A 17946-nucleotide genomic window follows, 5' to 3' on the forward strand; every position below is an offset into this window, starting at 1 on the left:
GGCACGAGGTGCAATTGTCAAACTTAACCTTGTAGGCTGCTAAATACCTGCTAGAGCAGCTGCATGACCTCAGCATCTGGCAAGGTCACAGCCTATGCTGCACAGGGAAGGATTGCCTTCACCATGCTGCTCGTGTAAATGAGGATTTGTGCGCTGTGCATGACTGCAAATAAAGTAGTGAAGCTCCTTGCTAACATTTGGAATACTCTGATTGTTTGTAGCCACACAATGGACTAAAACTTCTTGCAGCTACATTCAGTCGTTTGCTTTGTGCCAAGGCCTTTCACACAGTGGAAAAGTGACAAGGAACTTAAATGTTTATGCTAAGACACTCAGTCTTGTCTCTTCATTTTCCTAGTTCACTCTTTGTACTGCTTTTTAAAACACTTGCATGTTACATGCTCAAATCACGTAGAGCCAGCTAAAGGAGCTGGGCTGGAGATTACATGTCTACTAGTGTGAAGAAGACTATTTTTCCTGCCTTCAGCCTTAGTAAAAGTCAAAGCCCTGATGTTACCAACAAGAAGAAATTCAAAAGGAGAGGATATAAGACATTGTTTAACAGAAAAGGAAAAAACAAAACATTTCCTTTGAAGCCAAGCCTGGAGCAAACACAACAATTGTGTCAAGTGCTGTACATCTGGGCTTCAAGGCCACTGTTCCTCCCACTGGGTCGTACTCCTTGGCTGGCCTACCTCTGCTGTGATGCACAATAGCTTGAGAGAGCACTCCCATCACCTTGCTTCCGCTGCAGGACACATCATGATCTTCCAACATGCAATGCATTATGAAATAACATGGAAATAACCCAAATCCAGCATCTTTCCCTTTGTAAATCAGAACAAACACATTCTGGAATCCTGATTCTCCATGTGTTATTAGCTCCACATGCTGTTATGAGGGGGAATAATGCAATTTTAAACTTATTTGTTAATAGACTTTGGCTGGAATTTTTCAAATATTTAATATTTTACAATATCTACCATGAGTTAAGCACTCTGTTAGTAGGATTTGGAAGTATAAGCAAATAGGGTCCTTTAAAGAACTAAGGCATAAAGAGCTTTAAGATCCTTGAATGAAAGGATCTATAAGTAGTACAAAGAATCATTGGCTACACAGGCAGAAATTGTCATTATCATCTTATTTTGTGATAGCAAAACCCTGTATAACAATTCAACACATTAGGCATTAACAGAGAGATAAAATACTCCCTTAAATAGGAAGCCTCCTCTAGTATAACTCTGAAAACTGCTGAGTTGATGGATAAATTCCTATCTTCTTAATGCTTTCTGTATTGGATATTTGGTCCACTGGTGTATTATTCCTCAGAGTGGAATCAGAAAAAAGATTCCTCAGTGATGGGTGTTCAGCCTTAGGTAATGTTGGTGCTCAAAAGTACTGCACAATCCAGCAGAATGCAGTCCATATTGAAGGGGCTGGGCTTGGCTTTGGAGCTGTCCAGGGCAGACATCTCCCTCTCAGCCCTCTGGTACCTCCTGCAAGCTTAGCACAGTCCATGAAGCCAGCAAAGAGGTGGGAGGAAAAGAAAGAAGTGTTACAAGGCAGAAAGCAAGAGGAGGACATTTGAATTTCATAAGACAGGTTAACCCCGCAGGGCTGAGGGAAGCAAAAACAACTTATTCTGAATAAACATGATATGGAAATTGCAGAGATAGAATTGAGCATGAATTTATCTAGGAAGCTACAGCACAAGTTGGTGCAAGATGCCATCAGGAAAACCTTGAGAAAACTGAAGACAAGAGAAGTGATTTTGCCAGCCACATCCATCCAAAACCCCAGACTCCTTGTTCCTGCAAAGCACAGTTTTGGAAGGAGAGATGATGGGATAGTGATGCCTACCCTCCAGAGGCAGCTCCCACTACAGCCCCTTTTCTCAGCCAGCAGGCTGAAACACATCCTCAAGGAGCACGTTTCAGGCTCTGTGTTTGCCATCTCCTGGATCATGTCCAGGCACTGCAGTGGGAATTCTAGCTCACCCATTCTGAAACCGTGGGGCGGAGATGTTAACAGCTGGGCAGCAGGGACTGCTGTGGGCCAGGGCTTGGCTCTGCACCCCAGCCTTCACTCACTGGTGAGCAGGGGTGCAGCAAATCACCAAACCTAGGGACCTCAGTCCCTCTCAAGGACAGGAAAGGTGGTAAGGAATAAGGAAGCAGACATACTCCATGATGAAGCTTCATGCCCTTGTCCCAGGCTGTCCTTAATATGACTGATGGTCCCAGGCAAAACAGAGTCAGTTTGCACCCATTCTGAGTGTGCAAATGTGTTTGACATACGAGCTCCAAAGAGATTAGCTGATGTGATTTAAGATGTTACCTCTCCCCAGCTGTCTACCCTATTCCTCTGCCAGAAGTTACTTCCCCAGCAGCAGGGAAAGCAGAAAAAACACATGTGTCTGCACCTTGAATGCTCTAGCCAAGGCTGTTGTATTAGCATAAACTGCCAATGAAGGGTGGGTTTGTGCTAATACATCAGATGAGAGCTGCAACCACTGGAGCACAGGCACATGTCTCATTCTGCCAACTCTCCAGTCATCTCCAAAAAGCGAGCAGAAAGGATATCTGAGGGTATTAAAGTCATGTGTGCTGGGTACAGCTAGTATGCGCACACACACACACACACACACACACACACAAACACATTTTATATATATATATATATATGTGTGTGTGTGTGTGTGTATATATATGTGTGTATATATATATGTATATATATATATATATGTATATATATGTGCCCAGTACTCTGATGAACACACATGATTTTACAGTCCATTTTCCCAAAGCCTGGTGATCTGCAGACTCAATAATGCACAACCTGGACCATGGCTATCAAGCAAGACAAGCAATCAGCACTCAGGAGTGCACTTAGAAGGGCACAGCTACAAGCCTGCATAGGGCATAGAGGGAAGGGTGACTTCAGCTTCCTCCTCCTCCTCTTAAACCACCTGGGAGAGTACCAGCTCATACCTTGGCTCAGCATCATCAAGAAGGTTGACAAGTCACCACCCAAAAAATTCTCTAGATGGAATTACAGAACCACAAGCTAACAAGTTACTGGAAAAATTCCACGGGTATGAAAATAGGCAGAAAAATTTGGTCAGCTCATCCTAACATCCATTTCTGCTATCAGTGCCAGTGATGCACATTTATGCTAAACATTTCTTTATCTCATACAGCATAGGACTCGCTTTTTACATGAAAATCATTTGTGCTTTGGAAAATCCTGTAATGTGATGATTTGCTTAGCTTTCTGTTGTATGCTCTCACTTTATTGTTTGTTTTTTGCTTGTATCTCTTGCTTATGATCTCTCTGTATGCTGAAAATCCAGTACAAATATTTAGTAAACAATAAGAAGCTTATTGCTGCTTTCAAGCAGAACATTTGCCTCTGCCTCACAGAACATCTATTTTGGCTCGTATTTAATTTTTTAAACAATGTATGAATATATATCTATAGATCAGATCTTTCCTTGCTTGGATTCCACAGTGGTGGATGCTTTATAAAAGTCAATACAGATGGAATCAGCTGTAATTCATTTACAGCAAACTCATCTTTGATCAGAAGATACAGCAATTGTTCTTTTTCACATGTGACAGGCGCAAAGCTCCTTTTTCAGTACATTATTTTGAAAGCTTAATTTTTTTTAAGCTAAAGGACCCCTGAACAATCTTCTATTTTGACATTTCTTGAACACTTGAAGCAGTCCAGAATCAGAGACCACAAAGAGATCCATGACATGGGTAAGGCAACTAGCATATTCCCTCTAAACTGTTGTTCTAGGCATAGACTTAATGAGTAATGTACAGGATGGAGTCCTGGAGCTGTCCCTTCTCAGGGTGGATTTATCCCAGTCAGAGCTTGTGCAGGTAATTTACTCACCTCCTGACTTTTCCTTACAATTTCAGATAAAGCCCAAATGCATTTGAACTGCCACATTGACACATTTCTCTTTGTGAAATCTCAAACTAGTCTTTTTTTTTTTCATTTTAACCTGATTTTGAGTGCCCAGCTAGATACCAGAGGCTACAATGACTTCACTGATTATGGTGAAGTTCATATGGTGAAATTCAAGAGACTGATGTGAATCTCTGACTGTCTAGGATACACAGCTGTCAGACACAGGATCCATCTACAGCCAAGGGAAAGAAAAAGTTATCCTAGAAGAAAAAGAAATAGAGCACTGAGGCATATGACACTTCCACAGACAAACTTTGGTAGCCCTGGAAAAGACTTAGTCCATTTGTTGATCCACCAACTATCACCCTTTCTAAAATTAGTTCTCATGACATCAGGTGTATTTCTTCCTTTTAAGGATTTTAACAGTTGGCCTAAATGTAGTTTGTGTATCTTGGCCAGTGCAGCCAGAAACTAAAATATGTGAAAAAGCAGGAGCCTTGGCTGAAAATGTTGATGCTTATTGATGCTTGTTGTAGTTCTGGAGCAGTTATTAAGATGAAATGAAGAAGCCTCAACAGGCAGAGAATAGCTGCTTTCTGCCTCTCTCCAGATTTAAGGATACTCATTATAACCAATTTAATCATTTTTTGCTTAGGTGATCACTGAAGGATGGGAGACCCTCCCTAACTGAGCCTTTCCTGGGAAGAATTCTGATGTCCCTGTGCTTAATTTGGATACGTGAGAAATGTGTTGTTACATGAAACAAACTGGGGGGGATGTTGAATGACAGAAGCACCATGGCATCACCAGTTTGGATTAGAAGCAGAGGACTTTGAGGCCACCCTGGGGGTTTTCAGGCAGAACAACTGTGAAGCTACAGCTATAAATTTAATCACTGTATATTGATGTGGTGATGTGGGGAGTATTGATGTGTTTTATTGCTAAGCAGTGCATTCTCCCCATGTTTTTTCCCCCTTGAGCAGATTAACTGTATATTCCAAAATACTGTCCAACAGAAACATGAGTGGCATACTATTTTCACTTTGCTTGCCTCCCACATAAAAGAACAGCTGTGAATGTCAGCTGAGGCTGATTTCTCCTGCACAATGGCCTATCATTTTTTGTAAAAATAAATAAGTGGCAATCATTCTTTTTTTTCATGGATGTAAACATTTTGGGTCAAACTGAAAGTGACTGAAATGATATTGCATTTTACCTCTGGTTGATAAGTAGTTGTAATTTACAGGCCAATATAACTGGGTAGATAGAAAAGCAACCACCAAGTAGAATTAAGATAAAGGACCTCCTACTCTCACTTTGTCTTACACCTTTCACTGAGCTGCCTTTGCTCCTGCATCATTTATTCCCTGACTGTACGTTCCTGTAAGTTACACTAAGTTGCTGCCAGGTAACATAGAGCATCATTTATATCACCTCTGAGCACTGCCCAATTGCAGAGCAAGCTGCTGGAATCATTGGTTCAGTCCCAAACACACAATCAAAGCACCTTCTGCAGTGAGACCAGGCACAAGATTAAGTCTTTACACAAAGCTGCAGAAATCGAAAGCACAATTGCAGGGTAAAGTGCCACCCACACACAACCCTCCCTTAGTGACAAGGACTGATTGTCATAAGAAAGTCTCTAGACATCTAATGGTATCCCTTATCCTCTGCAAAGGCATTTTGGGTTTCCCCAAGCTATCTCCAGCTGATATGGAACTTCAGCTTGGTAAAGTGTTGTGCAGTTGTTACAACTGGGCCCCAGAACAAAAGTCTGTATCAATGGGATGCACTGCTTTCCAGTCCAGGGAGAACTTGGTTAGTAGCCAGTCAAGCATCTCTGCAATGCTCTTCTGCACATCACAGAGGAGCCCCGAAGGATCAGGACATACCAGGTTAGAATACCAAGGATTTTCTACAGTTCATGGTGCATTCCAGTTTTTTGGATCTTGTCACTCCTCACAGTCTTTATGTAAGAGTGATTTGGAGCAAGTAATTTCCCATTTTTATCCCTCTGCTGCTCCCCACAGCACAACAGTACTATAGAACCTCATGAAGCCCTTTTGGGCTATGTCAGTACCAGCCAGGACTGGGAGTCACGCATGTAATTGCCACGCTGCAATTGATATTGATTATATGTATCCTTTGGAATCAATACAGGCCCTTTTCCACTGAAAATTAGCATTCTTCTATGACACACAATGGAAAAAGATCCCAAGTGTGTGTGCATATCTCCAAAAACCCAGCTTGGCACAGGCAGCAGTATGTTAGCATATGGAAGACACATTTCAGTTTATGTTCTGAAAGGATGAGACTAAACCCTCTTGCATTAATACCTGCTGCAATGATTTCCCCATCCCTCCTACTGGAGATTGGGAAGACTGTAATTTGTGAAAAGCCCATTAAAAATACAGATCTCCCCATTCACAGCAGTGCAGAGTATTAATAACTTTTTCACTGAAAGCCTGGAGACCATGTATATTCTTACTCACTATATCCTTCACCTTAACAGACCTCAGTCTAGGGACAAATCTTCAGGACTTACAACACACAAATGGCAGAATAACATTAAGAGCTATATCCAGAGTATGTCTAATACTTCCCATTTTTCAGATGAGTGGTTTTCAAACCATGGTCTGCAAACCCATAGGGCCTTGCTCTATTTCTGTATCTGGTGTGCATTGTAAGGATCTAGACATGGGAATTTCCTAAAGGTGACTGGACATCTTTCAAGGGATCAGCAAATCAAGGGGTGGGAAAATAATGTACATAAAAAGCCTTGAGGTCAAGTGCATCCATGATGAGAGTGGAGAGGAAAAGTTGGGTGTCTGAACACCCTCTTTCCATGTGACACCAGGCACTCCCATACACCAGGTACTGCTATCAGCAAGGGCTAAGACCCCATCAGCCTCCTCCGTTCCCTTTCCTCCTGTAAATCCACAACTGATTAAAAACATTAATTAACTGTCAAACCCTCCTCTGCTCTCCATCAATTAAATCTGGTTTATGTCCATTTTATCTATCCATCCAGATGCTTTAATTAGTCTCCATGATTGCAATTCATCAGCACTTCCACAGAGTAAAGCACATCAGCAGTCTTCTCTCTCTCTCTCTCTCTCTGCAAAATTTACCCAACACTTCACCTAATGGGGCTCTGAGCCCAACCTATGTTTTGGGCTCAACTACAATGCAAGTAACAGTAATAATTAGTACAAAGGGAGCTTTCTTTCCACTCCCAGCTAAAAATTTAATATTGTGTCTTCATAATACATAATCTAATTACTTAGTAGTGTTTCCTGATTCCCTAATGCAGTGATATGCACACTATGTTCTGTTTGTAAAGTTTTAACAGGTTTATAAATACAGCATGGTCTTACTGTGCAACCTCACAATCTCTCTGAACCCAAAAAAAAGAGGTTTAAAATTAATAATAAATGAAAAAAACTTGGGAAAAAAATGAATCAGGCTTCATTAAATGATAAAATCCATCAGGAGCCAGGGGCAAGGACAGGGGCAGGGACTCAGTTAATTTGTGAGAGAAACGTAATTTTGAATTGTTGAAAAGATATAACAGTGGAAATACGTAATGCAGTTTAATCTTGGAGGTCACTCCAAGGAGAAAAGGCCAAGTAGCTATCTGACCTTTTCCAGGAGAAGGACAATATATTCTGTTGCCTTGGCAAAATTCAAATACTTATGTGATCTTGAGCTGTAATGACTAAAAAATCAAAGAGTTCAACTAGCCAAGCTGTGATCATTCCCACTGCAAGAGGAGACCTCTGTGCAGGCCTCCAGCTGTAAAGAAATTTGGGCAGCCAGTCCAGGAAAACCGTTGCCATTCCCTACCTTATTTTGTGCTCTGCACAGGGAACAGCCATATCAAAACTTCAATCTTAAGATTAATTCCACAGCGCTAAGAATTTGTTACCATAGAATCTCTGCTGGTAACTTCACTTTTTCTTTGTGTCTCCACAATGATGCCTTGGAGCAGGTTTAATCTGCTCATCAGCATTGTGCTGTCAGAGTGGGACACTGGGCCATTAAATGTTAGGATGGGCTCCCTTCCTCACAGAGACATTTGAATTTTCTCAGGTTTCCTGCTGTTGGGATGACCCGAGAGTCCCTTTTTCCCAGCCCGATGGTCAAAGAAAGAGTCAGAATTCTTCAGCTCTAGTTCACAAGGTTGTTTATTATCTATTATCTAAATTATTTTTTCTCTGACCCACAGAGGTCTGCTCTGCAGGTCTGTCAAGGGCACACTGCCCGCCCCTGGGCTGGTGTCTACATTTTATACCATGAACTACATGTACTTTATTTACAGTTATTTTCCAGTACCTATTGCCTGTGTTAGACTGTCTGCTTCTACTCAAAACCAATCTAAATGTGCCAGCATCACCCAGAACATGGAGATTAGGAAGGAGAAAGAAGGACAGGGAACACCCAAATTTCTCCATCTTGGGACTCCAAACCCCCGTTCTAAAAGTCCCAAAATTCCAATTTTCTCCCTTTGACAACTACTATTATGCTCCTTAAACTTTTGTGACTTGTGATTCTTCATACAAAGTTGGTAATTTGCTCCATGGGTTAAGATCGAAATCCCAAGTGTCTTTGACTTTCTGCCAGGATCTCTGAGCCCCTGCCAGGGGCTAGAGCCATCCAGGGCACCCAGAGAGGTGTCCTGAGTTCCAACAGAATTTCAGACAGTATCAGTGGTGAGGGGACTTTACCTTCCTTTACCACCACAGGCAAGCAAATATAATCAAGTTCAAGACATGAGGATTCTGCATGACTAGAAACTAGAAAATACCTGTTAGAAAGATATCCAAGCTCAAGAGAATGATCCCAGAGGAAGATGGGATCTCTGATCAGTAAAATTCAATGGTCAATGCACTGCCACTGTAAAAAGCTGCCTCATTTCCCTTGTAATTGTTTTTACATTTCAGTATGCAGCTTTTAGCATTTCTTAGGACTTTGTCCCTTAAATTACAGGGTGTCACGTTTTGAGACTGTAGAATGACATTAAAAAGTAAGAATAAGTGTTATATTGAAGAAAAAACTTAAAATAGTCTAATTTTGAGCTGGTAAGTATGCTACTGGAATGCTAAATCCTTTCCTTTTGTAACATGTTTAGTATTCCTTTTCTCAAGAGAGCAGGAGCTTTATATTCCTTAGCTGAAATCTTAAAATCAGCATAGTCTTCTATCAGAAAAGGTGATCTGACAGAATTGAGCTGCACAGTGCCTGCATGAATGTACTGACTTCATAAAGAGTCACTCCATGTTATCAAAATACCTTTTATTATAAATACATATTTCACAAAGTATTTCAGATACCTTTAAAATATTTATGCTGCAATTAAACAAAAAATATGGAATGAGTGTTTCACAAATTAAGCCAGTAACCCAACTGGGGCTTTCATCCCAGTTTGACAACATAAAATTTTGAAATGTCAAAACCGCCTTCAGGACAAAATTTCCATTTCTGTTGCCATCTGTCATGATGTCCCTCAAAAGCTGCAGACCATACTCTGATCTCTCCAGGCCAGGAGTTTTCAATTGCTACTTCCTACCTGCTGTTTCCACTTTCACATGGGAATGGAGAACTCACTCAAGACCACTACAGGTCAAAGATTTATTTAGCAGGCTGAGGGAAAACAAAAATAAAACAACAACAACAACAAAACCAAACAAAAAAACCCCAAACAAACAAACAAAATAAAACCCCACAAAATAACAAAACTGTGTTCAGCTGGATTGTTCAACCCACACATCTTAATGTGGGCTGCAACCAGGGAGTAAAAAGTTACTAAGACCAACAGCTCATTTATTGCTGCAATTGTCATCTCTGATGTCCTGACACAGACACATGAATAATCACACCCCAGCTATCAGGTTTGCCAAGGGTAGCTGTGCCAACAAAGGGGGATCTTCTGGTGATGAACAGCTGAGATCACTGACCTTCAGCCAAGACTGGCTGCTGCTTTGATCTAACTCTGATGTTGAACATAAAGTCTAGGCTGACACTCAGTCTAGAGTCTGTAAAAAAAATGCAGGCAAATTCAGGTTGCTCTCAATATGCATTGAGCTCTTTATACAAAGCAAGGCTTTCCAACACTGGAAGAGTTGCACTTGAAAACCCACAAAACAGCAATTACATCACAATATAGCTAAGTAAAATTGCCTTGCAAACATCTATCACATCTGAATACAACCCAGATATCTTCCTGCCAGAATTTTCACATTCTGATTTTGGTCCCTTAGAGGTCCACAAGATATATTTACAGTTTCCATAAAAAATAAAAAAAAGACATTGTTATGTTAATTCACCATTCAGGGGTCCTCAATCTTGGGAAATTTGGTAGGAATTTGCAAACTAAAAGAGATTGAAAACCACTGCTGCCTATCAACTCCCCAAGAATCTACATGGTGCTCATACTAAATACCTTCATATATTACTTGCATACTCTGCAGATGTTTGCATGCTGTGATCATGTAGAATAACAATGCCTTGAACTGTAAAACACTGGTCTTATTTATATACAGTGCCATACTTGGTATTTTATGTTTATCTGTTCTCATAAGCCACCATCATATATTGCATTGGTGGGAAACTATCAAAACAGCTCTGAAAACAGCAAACACTCAATCACCAGTCAATTTTTCTGCCAATTCACTTTCACGTTTATCTGGGGAGGGAATCTTGGCTTTGGTTGTGTCAGAACAAATTTTCTCATTGACTTGAGTGGTCCCAGAATTTCAGACAGTGTGCTACAGTATTTTTACTGCATCCCAGGCAAAGTAACTCCTAGTCTTTCCTTTTGGAAACTATTTAAAAGCTCAATGAGCTCACCATAAGGGTTTCCTCATTTGTATTTCTTCCCATCACTGCTAGCTCTGTCCAACACACATTAACTAATTCCTTCTCCACTTGGTGTTTACACACTTTAAATATTCATAAAGGGCTCCATTTTCCCACATTCCCATCACTGCCAGGTACATTAACTTTCATTTTTGCCAAGTTGACTCTTCACTTGTTTTCATACCAAATCTCTAATCTCTCTAGGTATCTTTGTATTACTACTATTTAATTTCTGTTGAGTTCTGACAGTGTGCCAGGTGCCTTCAGTTTGCCAGATGCAGCACAGAGTGAAAAGACACAGTTCTACTGTGGACCATGCAGTCTAAAAGACAAAGCAAAGATGGAACAAAGTGTCCTCACAGCTCAGAGCATATGGTTAGGCTTAGAACATGGGTTCAGCTGTGAAACCAGACTGAGGGATAAAACTAGGCAGGTCTTTCTACAGTCCTGGTAAAAAAAAAAAAAAAAAAAAAAAAAAAAAAAAAAAAAAAAAAAAAAAAAAAGGTGTGTTTCCCCAACATCACTGGATAGAAAGGTTGTGCTAATATTGTGGAAATTTGGAGGAAAAGAAGTGGTATACTAAAAGGATGCATTTAGGAAGCAGGACAGGATCAAAACAAAAAACCATTGCAGGCCATCGCAGCCAAACCAGTGTCTGTCTTTGATGAACACCACTCTAGCAAAGGGAGTGCTGGCATGCAGGAGGGAAGTACCCTAGATCCCCTCCTCAGGACTGAAGGCATTGAAATAAAAGGTTGGAACCACCAACACCAAACCAAGAGACAGCAAAGGGGTGATCAAGCAGACAGACACCCTGAAAACAAATAGGGAGAAAAGCAAATACAAGAGCAGTCTGAGAGAATCACAGATGAGACTGGAGAAGCAAATACAGCCCCAAAGCTGCCAGCAATGGGGATGGCAGCTTTACTGGACTGCCCTGCACCCTGGTCATGGTTTTACCTGTCTTGCTAACATCCATACAAGAAATATGAATGTGCCATTTAATCTGCCTTCTAACTATAGCTGTAGCTCACTTTGGAGGACTAGACATCATTTTTCTCACACCAATCCCCCTAGATCTATGGTCTACCCTTGTCATTCCCCAAATTTCAAAAAAGCAGATGAAATATTCAACAAGACTCTTCTTTCAATGTGATGAACATTAAAAAAAATAGCTCCTAGCTCTTTAACCACGCAGCAAGAAAGTACATTAAAGGAAACTGGAAATTTCCCTACTGAAAACAGGCTAGAGGCTCTCCCAACCTGCTTTCCACAGTCTGAGGAATAAGGGATAAATGAAGGGAAAGCCAGGGACCAACTGCACTTCCTCTCAATGAGGTCAAATTCTGGCAAGGGCTCGTGAAAGTATCAAAGATTTATCTATCACCAGGAAATGGCCAGCATTGTTTCCAACAGAGAGACTTACAGAACTAATACACAATTTTGCTTGTTACAGCAGTTCTTATGCTGTAGCAGCTCCTTGGGCCACTTAGTCTTGCCCTAAAACAGTGTCAAATGTTTGCTCCAGCTTCAGTGATGAGATCTAGTTGGCAACGTATCATTCCTTAAAGTACCCCTCCCCACATGCACCTTCTCCAAACAAGCAAGCTTCCCAATAATACTTCAGCCTCCTTAGTCCTCTGCTTATCAACTGAATCTCAAATCTTGCTCCCCTCATTCCCAGTGGGAAAGAGTACTGAGCATAATCCATGATCTTCCATCCTCCTGCTTCACCCTACAAGGGATGAGACAGAGACAGTGCCAAGCATGTCCCATCAGAGGAGTGAGAGAGACATGAAACACTAAAGTTATATTTATTCAAGCCTTTAAGAAGATCTTGAGCTTCTAAAATCCACCTTAAGCCTTCTTCATACACACAGATACCAAAATACTAGATCTCAAAAAATTGGAATAGCACACACAGTACTGCACAGGTGAGTGAAAGAATTAGGACTTGAGTCCAGAGCAGAAACATGCCTGACTGTATGAAAGCCAGAATAGCCACTGCTATTCCACTTCTCACAGAAACAGCACTTTTTGCAAAAGAGCAACCCCCTCCTTTCAGACATCCCTATTCTTTCCCTCCCAGAAACCTAGAGGCAAGGAGATAAACTGTTTGTAAATAGAGGTTTCACACCAATTATGCCCATGTTCTGCAAACAGCATCGCAGACTCAGTGCGGTGTTTCCAAGGGCTTGTTATTTCAGAGTACTACATATATATATCCATATAATTGATCTGTTCTGGTTTAAAGAGGCCATCAGGAAGATATGTGGGCAATTTATTCTAGAGGTAAGAGAAGGAGAGGCAAAGGGAGTTAACCTCAGATTAGCTGTGTTTACACAAGAGTGTTTTACACTGTGGGCTCCTGCAATGAGACCAGAGCCCACTGTTCTCTCCTGCCTCTTCAATAGCCCATTTGTCCCTGGAAGGGAAAGACAGGCACAGAAGTATAAACTCAGGGGAGTCAACTTCACAGCCATGACAGGGCCAATATAAACACAGAAAAAACTGCCCCATAGCTTGGCTGCCACCATCTGGGCACAGGACCCTGATGCTGGATGACTGAAGGGTTAAGGACATGACCACCTGGATATGGCCTAAATCAGGTACCATTTGGCTATTGCAACTTGGCACACCTGACCAGCAAGAAAGCTGGCAAATTCTCATGGTAAGTATTAAGGGTACAGCAGTATCACAACACACCAAGGTCCATGGCCTCAGAAATCTCTATGCCCTTATGTTCCCATATCATGCCAAAAACAGAAGAGGCAGGCCACAGAGCAACAGCCACCATAATTTTTTATCCAAATACTGACTACGGGAACAACCAGGGCTACTCTGTCCTCCTGCAGAGCACAGGTCATAATCTCCACCTGTAGTTCTTGCATCAGACTCACAACTTCTCTTCACGCCATGCAGCCCATGTAGAAGGTTGACAGGACTGGACTGAAGACTTGAGTGCTGATGAAATTCCCTGCTTCTGACAGATCTCTTCCAACAGCTCATTACTCTGCTGTTCTTTATTTCTATTCCAAGTTTGTCTAGCTTCCATCTCCTGTTCTCAGTTCCCTTCACATGTTTGAGCACTAAAGAGCTGTCTTAGATCAGACAAATTCTTTCCCTCTTGGCTTTATTCCACAACCAAGATCCTTCGCTTTGATAAGCTAAATAGATAAAAATGTCAATGCCTTTTCTGCAGATAAGAATATTACCAGCCCTGGATCTTTCTTTTAGCTGACCCCACAATTTTCAACTTTTGATCTGTGGAACCCAAAACTGAAACAAGATCTGGAATAAGTACACCAATATCCATCTCCTTAGTCCATTTTGCTGAGGGCTCTGCATCAAGCTGAACATATACCATGTTCAGCTCTGCCAAGCCAGCCAGGAAACATATGCAAGCATCACACCTTGAAACAGAGTGAGAGACTAAAAACCAGATAAGAAATAGATGTATCTAAAGAATGTGGGAAATATATCTGGAATCTTGGAGGGGACCACACAATTGGCTTATAGTCAAGGTCCACAATTTTCCATTTGAAGGGTTCTACAAGAGTTCTCCTAATGTGACCCAGCTCCCTACAATCAGCAGCATCACTTTACAAGGGGACCACAGTACTGAGAGTACCAAAGCCAACTTTTGCAAACATGGCTATCCATCCACAGAGATTAAACACCTCTCAAAACAAAAGACACTGTGCAAATCTTCTACCTGATTCCTACTCTGAAGTCCCTGAACAATATCCCAAATTCTCGTATTCAGCCCATTATCACAAGGTGCCTAAAGCATTTACCAAGTCGGTGTGGCATAAGAGACAGCTCTCCAGCCAGTGCCTGTCCCACAGTCTCTATTTCATGTATTAACCCTGTGAAGTCAGGCAGCACATCTTGCTAACACACTGCTCCATAGAACCAGCCTCATCCCGCCCTTAGTTACCAGGCAACATCTGTGACGTGTAAGCTTTACTAGTAATGATTTTATCATCTCTTCTCCACAGAAACATATGTTTTGTTATTGTAGCAAGTAAACTTTTGTATTTCTTTTTGGAGGATGGGGAGGAGGTCTGCTACTTTTAGAATAAAAGAGCAGCTTGATGAACAGACCTTACAGCAAGGTACTGAAAGCGCATGAGGTGACAGGAAAGAAGACAAACCTGTCAGTGAAGGAAGAAGTTGACAGAAGTGATCACTAAGGACAGATCAAGGAGAGGAAACGTAAAAGCAACCCAAATTGGAAACATAAGCAGGAGCCATGAGATGTAGGGCCCTGAGAACAGAAGCTGATTTTGAAGCTCAGCACAACAAAGACTTGAAATGACTTAAGGAGGCAACAGTACAGTTAAGAGCTCTCTATGCATCTTCTCAAAGAGGTCATGACTTGTTGTCAGGGTGAGGTTGCCGAACACCAAAGCAATACTACAGGGGTTACCAGCTTGCTGATTCTCCCCCACACCAGTATCCAGAGCTTCTATATTATGCTGGAAAACTTTAAGAAAACATAGGCAGATAGGTCATTTTTTCCCCCCTAGCCTTTTAAAGTTTTTCTGCTCTTGCATCCTGGTGTAAAGTTCTGTGGGAAGCTAAGTCAGATAATGCAGAAGAAATACATCCATTGGATAGAGGCTATTTAAATATTTGATGGCTAATATATTAAATGTTAATTGAATACTACAATGATTTTCTCCCCTGGACAGCACACAATTAACATTTAATTTTTTATAAAATATTTAAAGTTATGAAATATCCGAGGGCAACTGAAATGTCTCTTCCACCAAATTGTCTTGGGACAATGTGTTGAGGGGACAAGAGGGCAGGTTAGCATTTCAAATTCTTCCAATGATCTGTACAAGAGACATGAGAAAATGTTCCAGAGCTGCCACAGTTCAAGGACATAGTTAGAGGATACAAAGGGACACACACATATATCTGATCCTGTTCTCTGCAGGTTAAGCAAGATCAGGATCCTCATGGCTGTAAGGAACCCAGCTTGTTGTGGTGACTATCCACCCCTCAGAGAAAAAGAAATTCTGGACACTTGACCAAACATATATTTTCATGTTGTATTTTTCAGAGATGCCAGGGAGGGACTGGTCTCTTTGCTGCTCTGCATTCATTCAGTCCAGGGCATATTGACAAGAATAGGATTAAGATGATACAGAGCTGCTACTTTGGTTGTGCTCAATGCTTTACTGAGAATCAAGGATGGCAGTCAGCTTGGGATATTGAAGTTAAGCCAGTTGTTTAGGACCTGAACAGAAACCTATTTCACTGGCTGTAGCAGAGTTGAACATCCAAGCATTTCAGAAACTTACCTTACTCTAATGCCTGGTTTGGCAAGAGAGTTAGGAAAGCTTTGCTAAGACTTCAGTGTAGAACAGGATCTTTTAATTAGTTCCAAAGTAAATCCTTCAGCAAGTTTAGGTAAGCTCAGACTCAATAGTCTTGATATTTTTTGTAGTAAAACTCAAAGAGAAGGAAAAAACCATTAAAGTTCTACTCTGTGTCATTCAGGAGACAAAAGAAATCCATATACAAGCAGACCAAACATCTTTTGCAGGTACCCTTAATTAAGAAGAAACTTTAATTGCTAAGAAATCCTGAATAAGCCCAGTGGTACAGAAGGCTCACCTACTTAACTCCATGTTGCTTAGCCTTGATTTACCTCAGCTTCAAGGGGAATATATGCTTTGTAAAGCTCACTTCTTAATGCAACTTCTTTTAAATTCCTAACTTTTCTGGTCTCAGACCTTTCATTGACCATTTTCTAAAGATCTGCTAGAAAACCTCTAAGGCTTAGGCTTGTAATGATGGATTATTTCTAGCTAGAAGGCTTTCAGCTTCCAGAAACTCCCCTCATCTGCTACTTAAAGGTTTGACTAATATGGGGGGAAAACACATTCAGCTTTTGACTATGCAGAAATGGTATAGGGGAAAAACATCCTGGACTTCATCAGACAGAGGTCTGTGACCTTCATGCTACACACTGGCTCACTCCCTGCTTTGTGTTCCTTTCATAATATTTTGTCAATCAGCTTCTGTGGTGAATCATCATCACCTCATGCACTGGGATACAGCATGATGGGAAAACTGCATCTCACAAACTGCAAAACTTGTCCGTGGGAGCTGAGGGACAGCTGGGACCAATCATTCCTCTGGGCCAAAGATGCTAGCCCTAGGCACTGGCTATAAGACAGAGGGGAATCTTCTGCTTTATGAACTCTTCCTGCCTCTGTGTGGCAGAGAAAAGAGGGGTTTAAGGGTACATTTTGAAGGCAGGGGTGCTTGTATACTCAGAGTAGTAATTCTCACATAGTAATCATGGTGGATATAACACTGCACAGCTGAGGTCCTGTCGTGACAGACTGCTGCAAGGGACAAGCCTGGCAGCCTGCTGGGTGTCACCAACACAGGAGCTGCACACACAAACAGCTCCAGGGAGCTGAAGAGATGCCCAAATGAGTAGATTTCTTCAAGTCCATACTGAACCACTGATTCAAAGAGACTTCAGACACTTGATTGCTCAGCATGTTGAAACCCAGCATTTGGTCTGACCTCTTTGATAAAGTAGTACTTTTTTCACTTTGTCATCTCTACTAGCACCATGGTAGGCCTTGGAGGATTTTTGCTGGATTTTTCTCCCTGTTAATGTTTCTAACGTGTTGAATTATGTCAAACAGAAGAGGTCAGTGGGAGACAACAAAGGCTTTGCAAGGAATGTTTCCATGAAAATTAGATTTTTCCTGTGCAGAATGAGTCTGAACCTTTCTGTCAAAAAACTATCAAATAAACTCAAAAACTTTTTGATCATGAATAGACAAGAAACAGACAATAGAACTACTAAAGTACAGAACTAATATGCTTTTTAGAGCTGGGCAGAGCAACTTCAGAACAATTCTGTGAGGAAGAAATGGCTTTAGTACACAAGTGATGGCCATGAGTAGATATAGGTGTGGAGAATAGAGGATACAAGCTTGTGAGGTTCCTTTGTCCACACTGTTTGCCAACCAGATCGTTGGTCACACTTTGGGCTTCTTTCCTCCACCATATCAGATCAACCCCTCTTGTTTGACTCCACTCCCAGGCACAAATGGATTTGCCCAGGCAGGACCTGCTCTCCTGCTGTGGTGGCTGCCAGTGACGTGTCTGGTGGATGTAGCCCTGTGG

General features: G+C 41.4%; 1 long non-coding RNA gene across 1 annotated transcript; it reads right to left on the reverse strand.

The window, feature by feature from the left end:
• Positions 1-9723: 9723 nt before the first annotated feature.
• On the reverse strand, positions 9724-14680 carry LOC135294650 (uncharacterized). Its single transcript, XR_010356754.1, has 2 exons — positions 14577-14680; positions 9724-9956 (listed from the first exon to the last, which is right to left on the reverse strand). It is a non-coding gene; the product is annotated as an uncharacterized LOC135294650 (long non-coding RNA).
• Between the last annotated feature and the right edge of the window lie 3266 nt (positions 14681-17946).

This window comes from Passer domesticus, chromosome 2 (assembly GCF_036417665.1).
Source record: "Passer domesticus isolate bPasDom1 chromosome 2, bPasDom1.hap1, whole genome shotgun sequence".
Taxonomy (NCBI): domain Eukaryota; kingdom Metazoa; phylum Chordata; class Aves; order Passeriformes; family Passeridae; genus Passer; species Passer domesticus.